Below are 8861 nucleotides of genomic sequence, written 5' to 3' on the forward strand. Positions count from 1 at the left end.
AAATGGCCACAGAAATCATCCATTATATTTCAATTATAATCAAGTAAGTAAGTAATAAGAGTGTCAATTCACTACTTTAAAAATTTTCTCACCTCAGCCCAAGCTGAGGTTCGTGTGTCCTTCTCACATTTTAAAAAATAGCTAAATTTAGCCTACCTTCGATAAAACCTAACTAGTTTAATCGCTAGAATTTTCCCATTTAACTAAATATTGTTTTAATTCTTATTAAGCGTCTGTATACTTTATGGACCTCTCTGTCGTGTTTTTTTTTTCTTTTTTTCTTTTTGTGTGTTTGTGTGTCTTTTTTAAAAATTTTTTTTAGACCTTTTTGTCGTGTTTATTTTTTTTAAAATTTCATTTTATTTATTTATTTTTTCTTTACTTTTTAGAATTGTATTGTTTACAACTTCGCGAAAATCTAGCTTCGAGGTGTCAGAGAAGTTGCCCGACTTTTATTTCGTCACGGTAGACATGTGCGCTCCTTTTAACGACTGGCGTTGGTGATATTTTGTTGAAACTAAATTAATAGCGATATTATAGCGGAAATGGAAAAGATTGAATTTTCAATAAATAAATACAACAAATCTGCTTATATTATTAAGAAAAAATATATATTATCACTTTGAAAAACGTACGCAATCATAATATTACAAATAATTTCTGAAAACCAGACTAATGTCTACTTTGCTGCTGTTGTTAGCATTGTTGGAACACGTTATGTCTGCCAGAGGATGATAATGGTGTCCTTGTATAAATCTGAGTCGACTTTACCTTTACCGTTAATCTAGTGAAGTTATGTCGCTTAATGATAGATAGCCAACTTAGGCCTTTATATATAGACAAAATTGACTGGTTCACGTCGAAATTATATCTAGATAAGTGGATGTATGTGTATATCTAGATATAAGTTCGACGTGAACCAGGTTACAGATCTGGTATTTATATAGGCATTGGATAAATATAACACTGTTATTGTTATACAAGACCTTCACATTATACGGTTGATTATGTTGATCACATCATTACCGATTGAAATGAACAATGTACTGTACCTCTTCGTACCATTTCAATGGTGCCAAAATTATTATTCATTATTATTATTATTCATTATTATTATTATTATTATTATTATTATTATTATTATTATTATTATTATTGTTTAAATACCCCAAAATGTACAAAAAAGAAAATGAACATAATAATTGTAATAATATATACGTATTACAGAAAATTGTAATAATATTGTTCTTGACTTGTTTGTTTTTACGCTCCTTGATTTGATTTAATGGCAGCGGAGAGTTAAACATACGTTTCATTTTGAAGAATAGTGGATTTTGAAGTATTGTCTTCTCTACATTCCCAAACTACAAGTAATTTCTAAACTCACATAGCATCCATCGTCTTAGTAATTAACGTATTCAAATGGGATTTTTGTAAACTACGAAGATTAAATCATTAATGAACCCTCTTTCATAAAACCCTAAGACATTTGAAAAAATACAGATAAAAATAATACAGCTATTTTGATTTTGCAAACATACAAAACCCTTTAAAACATTCCATCATAGTATGGAATGTATGGTACCAGTATACTAAAGAGAACATTTGCTACAAGGCCTAAACAAAATTTCGTCATGGGAAAATAAATGTAGGCCTGGAACAAAATAACTTCCCAATATCAAAGAACCATAATTACAGTGATTCTACAATTAATTGTTAACTAATTATCTGTTTTAATTTTGTATCTTTTTAAATTTGTTTTGCTTAAATTGCTAACAAACTAGGCCCATAAAGGCGATTATATGTTTTACATGTTGTTAGCAAGACATAATTCCATTTGGCGCAAACAGATTTGAACTCGCAGCTGATATAAAACGTAATACATGATTCGTTATGTTGTTTTGTCGCAAAACTAGGAATCCTTGATTGGTTGTTATGAGTTAAAGAAATCTTCTTTTAGTATGACGTCATAATGTAGTTGGCTTGGCTTGTGTTCTCATTATGTTACTTTTCTCTTCATGATATTTCGCTGAATTTAGATAATAGTTACATTTCTGCAGCTTCAATGTACAAACATACCCAGAGACAATATTTTTGAAACAAAATGTATTCATTTATAATAATCTAGTAGGACCCGGGTGTTCCTATGCACCCCAGGATATAATTTTTTAACTTTAACTTTTTGGTAATCCTCAAAGTATCTCATGAACGAAGTTTGATGTTCCCATAAAAAAAAAATTGTCCCGTGGGGTCGTTTGGTGGCGATTTAGGCGGCCATTTTGGATTTTGAATGAAAATCAATTAGGCCTATTTGCATAATTTATTAACTGAAAATCATATAACATCAAATGAACCTCTAAATGTATACAGTGACCAGTGTTTTTTTTCTCAATACAAAAAATGACTTCTCAATACATTTGGCGGCCACTGGCGGCCATATTGGCTTGTCAATGAAAATCATTAATTTATATTAATAATTTATAATAATAATAATAATAATAATATTAATAATCATATAAAATCAAATGAACCTGTAAATCATCATCATCATCGCCGTATCGCCGAAAGTCAGATGACAGTTTCAGTGATTTTAATTTCTCCATATCATTTTTTAATTTTTAGTTGTAAATATAGCTATAAATATAGCTGTAAATATATAGACAGTGTTTATTTCTCAATACAAAACATTGACTTCGCAATTCATTTGGTGGCTCGGCCATTTTGGCAGCTAAACTGGCGGCCACATTAGCGGCCATAGTCACTTTTAAATGAAAATTGATTATATTTATAACACTTGACTTGCACTTAAAAAAAAAAAAAAAAAAAATTGTTTAAAGTAATGTTATCGTTTGGAATTGATCGAGATCCATGGCATATGATTTAATCAGGTTTGATACATTGAAACCACAAATATATGAGAAGTCAATTTATATACACTTAAAATTTAATAAAATACGCTGTGATCCTGGTGAAAAGGCGCTTTTTAATGGTATAAGCTTAATGTATGGTATAAACATTATTTTAAAAACTATTATGTCCAACCATGGTACAAAATAAAATCTAATGGTCAAACTCAATGACCATGATTTTCTGGCCAATGTGATTCAACCTGTTCACAACAAATGCTATCCACACCAAGAAACACCAGTCAGGTGCAATGTTTAGTTTCACAATACTAAATCTATTATACATTTATTATTGTACTACACATGCCGTTACATCGAATGAGTTTTTTTGTGAGGATGTTTTACAAAGAAAATCCCTTATAAAATCATGTAATTCTTTAAATGACTCTAATGGATGGCCCGCTCAATTATTTTTTTCCTGGACGTTTGAGGCAGTGTCGATTGGTGGCGCTATAGGATTCGGCATTAAAATCATAAATATTAATTTACAGAGCGGTTTTGATACGATGCAAGATAAGTTATGCAGGCGTAGGACAACTACAAAGAAGAGTACCGTAGAATATTTGAAAACCACAGACTTGGAACCCCTTTTTATTATAAGATCACTCAGTCACGGTAGTTGTACGAAATGAAGTTTGTTTACTTGACGTTTAAAATGCACAAGTACGATATATAGGTACAGATAGGCCTGTAATTCATGAAAAACGATGACAATAATTAAATAATGGTGACGATAGGCCTAATACGGAAGCTTAAAGTGACCTTCCGCGTTTCCGAGTTTCCGAAACATTCCAAGATAATTATCTTGGAAACATTTATCTTTCAGAGATAAACATGGAATTTATCTCGGAAAGACGGATTTCTGAAATAATTTATCTTGGAAAAACAAATTCCATGATAATTATCTTGGAAAGGCGGAATTCCAAGATAATGTATCTTGGAAAGACGTTTTTCGAAGATAATTTAGACTCTAAAATCGATTAAATAAGCCTTTGAAACCCCTAAATTGTCGACACTTTCGGGAGCTTCGCCCCCAAGACCACTTTTGGAACCTTTTAGTCGATGCTCGACACGCCCACTTTGCTTTCTTTGGGAAAATCAGACACCTCGTCAGGGGCACCGGCCCCCGGTCGGGAACCTCGGCCCTCCGGTGGGGAAATGCTGTTGCCAATCACACCTGCTAGGTCAATACTAACTCCGACTATATAAAATTGATTATAAAATTGAAAAATATTAATCTTATTATTGTAGTAGTGATACTATGTACACCTTTTAATTATTTTTATTTATTCGTTAACGTCATTATATTTACATATTATAAATTTAATGTATTGTTTAAGTATGAATTACTATGACAATGTTAAAATAATTTTATCTATCAAAATTGTATATTTAAATAATATAGTAATAGGCAAGCCGAGGTATAGCCTAGTCTAGGCCTAAACAAGTGACTATATGTGAGTGTATAAAATTATGAAAAATATGATTAAAACGCAAAATTGGGAAAGAATAAACGAAGAATAGAAAAAAAAGATTTTGAGTGTCTGAAATATCTTCCGAAAATATAACAATATTTTAATATTTACAATGATTCACTCACAACTTTGAACTTGAACAATTAATAGGCCTATCCATTGGTAAGTCACCGGTAGCTCAACATTCCTTTCTACAGCATTCAGGCTATCTTTGAATTTTGAATTTCGTCTTCTCGATATTATTATCAAAATGAAATTAAATTATGTGTAATCATGTAGATCTATTTTACATACTAAAAATTTATTATTTATCATGTTTATTTAATAAACTTTCTCAATTCCAAAATATAAAATTCGCTTTCAAAACTGGATAAATATTATTGCTAATAGTTGCTAATTATATATAATGTGGAAAATCTTTCACGTATAAATTAATATTCATTGTGTGACCCAGTGACCATTTTATGCATAAAATCTAACTAATGTACACCTGTCTACTAAAATGAAAACCCACTTCATGTGTAAAAAAAAAAAATAATATGTAATGTGTAGGTGAACCAATTTTACGCAAAAAAACCATATAACTTCAGGGATAAGGACCATTCCACCTCAAATAATTTCATTTGGCTTTTAATATTTTTGGTAAAATTCATTTTAAACTAATGTGAACTAGCAAACATTGTTGTGTTTCTAATAGGAGCCTATGCATTTTTGGCTTATAAAAAAAATCACCAAAAATATTTAGGGTCATGATTTAAAAGACGGACCTATACTCCTAAACACAATGTAATGTGGACCCATTTTATGCATGAATTCTATTTGCCATGAACCTATCTAAAACTGGGTGCATTTTATGCAACCAAAATACTCTAGTGTGGCCCCATATTACTTGTATATAGTGAAGACCGTTTATTCATAATAACACAACTTTTTAAAAAGACTAAACAATACCGGTATCTAAGAATTTGATCTATATAGTGCGTAAAACACAAGTGAACTCATCTTTAAAATTGTTGACCAATTTTAAGCATGATAATCCTATTAAAAATTATTAATCAATTGCATACATAATTTTGCTAAATTTAATTATTATGTAAAATTATTTTTTTTGCGCCCGTCGTTAAAGATTTTTTTCCCAAAAATTAGGTGTGGATATTATTCCATTGCATACATACATTATGTTTTATTTCATGTTTTTTTAATTGGTAATAAAAAATATGTAATATTTGCACAGTAGTTTTCCTTAAAATCGGTTTACTGTTGCTACATTGTTTTAAGCGAAACTGCTGCTGTTCCCTGGTGCTGCGTAGCAGTCCCCGTGGACACAATTTTTGGGAAGGCTAATCGATTTTCATTTTTTTTTCTTTGGGTATACTTTATTGCAGAAGCTAACAAAACAGTCTATTGCAGCATACGCTGAATTGAAAGACTGAATATAAAATTACATAAATATGAATTGGCAATTAAAAATTAAATCATTATTAAAATATTGCAATATTAAATATTTTAAAATTAAATTTGGAAACATTAAAATGATAGACGAAGTAAAAAATTACAAAGACAAACGTTGCATAAGAAAAAATTTAAGACAAATTTAACAATTGAGATAATAAATATAAATACAATTTTTGTACTTAAAAATATATAATATTAAATCTAAAGACATTGTAAATGTTAAAAAAAAACACCGCTCTGTCAAACTCTACTTCACACACATTTCAACTTGTACATAGAAAGGAAGACATGACAATTACCAGTCTCCGACAACTTAAACGTCCGGTGGCCCTGCAAAATATTTTGGCGACTTTAACTTGGGTCGTGACAGTTTGAATTCTTCAAGGGAAATTACAGGTTACAGAAATCCAATATATACAGCCTGCAAAATGCTACTTTGTCAGAGATTCTCGGCCTCTGGACCCGGAACATACGGGCCTGTAAGCAACCTAATAGATAAAATTATGCTTTACCACTTTATCATGCTACTTTAAACCGTCAGCTCCAAAAGGTGTGTAGGATCTTTCATTATCTTATGTTTATCGACCACAGATTGTTTATATAATATTGATCCTGGTGAAAGGTCAGTATCAATAAGGCGTTGGGCAACTTTCCTATACTTTCCTTTTCCTAGACCTTTCAAAATATTGTTGCTATTAATTATAGTATTACCATAGTGAAAAAAATATTAAACGGAAGAATTCCTAAAATATAGGTTAATGGATTTTCATTTATATTGAGCAAAATACGAGAGTCTCTATGCAAAGAATCAGTAAGCAGAAGTAACTGGAAAAATTTGATAAAGTAAAACCAATGTTTTATTTTTAACTCTGCGACGTGTTTAGCTTTCAAGAAGAATAATCTTCGACTGGATTTGCTACTACTGATTTAGAATTGGTTCTATTTAAACTTGGTTTTTTTCCCTTAATAACAAGTTGTTCATGGTCCACATTGACCGTCTAAACTCAAATTCATTTCCTTTGTTTTTGTTACATTTATGATTAGGTATTTTTAGATGTACCGATATTACTAAAATAGTCAAGAATAGTTAAGAAGCCAACTTTAAAACACAAATTATTTTTACATAACTCGTTTGTGATAATTCAATAGGAATGCAACTCGGCTAAAACACCAAGGCAACACATAGGCCTACAGCAATTCCAGAGCCCATAAATTTCACGCGCAAGAAAAAACGAAGTAAAACATTAAGTAAACGATGAAAAAATACAAAGTATTTTCGATTGAAATAGAGGTTTGCTAGCATTTTTTTTGCATATTTTTAAGATCAAAATAACTGCGTACTTTTTATAATATATAGTTTTTCTTATACTTTACATATCAATTGAAAAATCCTACAAAAGTACAATACCCTAGAGAACGCCTATCGTAAAATTATTTTATCTCATTATATGTAATTCAACTGTATCTACAGTTAATAATATCTCATACAGGCATATGTTTACAAAAGCCGTAGAATAAAGCTAAGATTCGTGTATTACAATAACATTTAAACATTATTTATCAAGCACATTATTAGCACAAATAAATCACGAATAGGCCTATATACAATAATTAAAGTGAAATAAACAACAGCTAAGAACATTTCCACAAATTATTGTTGTCCTGGCTAAAGATGTTATTAAACTGGGAGTAAATTAGAAATGCGTTTTCTTTTCTAATAAAAGCAGCATAGATAACTGAACCTGCAACTGAGTCTCTTATTATAGTAAAATATAAATTTATAATAATTTTGATTAGACCAATTAATGAAAAAATATATTATATATCACCTTTTAAATATAGCTGCATTGGCCGAAGCCTACCGATAGTTGGCGATCATTGCTAGTGTGGGTAATGACAAACAAAATATCATGTTTTATGGTAGTAATCAAGTTATATAATCACAGTATCATAATCAATGTTGGAAGCAGTTATCACTGGCTGCATTAAACCTGTTTATATTTTTTCTTTAATTGTTACTTGTATATCTAATGGCAGTCAATAAATCATTAAATTAATCGAAAGTCACATTAGTAAATAACTCATAATACCGAGCTTGAGTGCGAAAACCTAACTACTGTAATCATACTCTCTTTATTTGAGTAAGAAATATATAAAAAGGTAACAGTTAGAAACTATGTCCATTAATAAAACACAAAAATACCAATTATTACATACTTATATCATATTATCAAAACTAGGTATTTAATAATTTTGAAATGTACCGTAATGCGTGGATGATCGATCCAATTCAAGCAAGTATGAAATAATAAGATATAATAACTGTGACCTCAAAATCACCAATTTGACAGTTATTATAACTATAAGGGATTGAATATAATATTGACGCCATTACATTAAACAAACATGTTTATAAAACAACAAATATTAATTATTAAACAATTTTATACATATCATAAAATGATACTCAAAACTGGGTATTTTTATAAATTTAAAAGGTAATGAGTCTATATAAAAACAATTGTTACTTCCTTGTCACAAAATATAAGTATAAAAAAGACCATCATAAAACATAAATTAAATTATACTATGGAACAGCATTGCTCTAAACGATATATATATATATCTGTCTCTTATACACATCTAGATGTGTATAAGAGACAGAAACAGGTAACAGGTATAAAATATTTAAACAAAGGCTTAATTTGTTCACGAAAACTGAAGTTTGTTTCACAAACTTTCTTGGTACCAGTAGGTCATTTTCTGGGTTTTTTTCTCTCTTTTTGTCTCTCTGTCTCCTGAGCGCTATGTGAATGCGCGCGCTGTGTGTTTATATGAGCGTGCATTCATTTGTTCAAATTGTTTGAATTGATAGTTAGCAGCGTTTGGTTTTTGTAAAACCAAAGATTATACTAGAAATACATGATTGAGCACTCGCATAGCAAAAGTGAGGCGGAAATTGGTCCGGACGTACGAGGCGCACTTCTCTTTTTTTAATGCAAGTTTTCTATACTTGGTCCAGACG

Source organism: Anneissia japonica, unplaced genomic scaffold (genome assembly GCF_011630105.1).
Source record: "Anneissia japonica isolate Jap-2015-1 unplaced genomic scaffold, ASM1163010v1 scaffold1446_len297786_cov117, whole genome shotgun sequence".
NCBI classification, from domain to species: Eukaryota; Metazoa; Echinodermata; class Crinoidea; order Comatulida; family Comatulidae; genus Anneissia; species Anneissia japonica.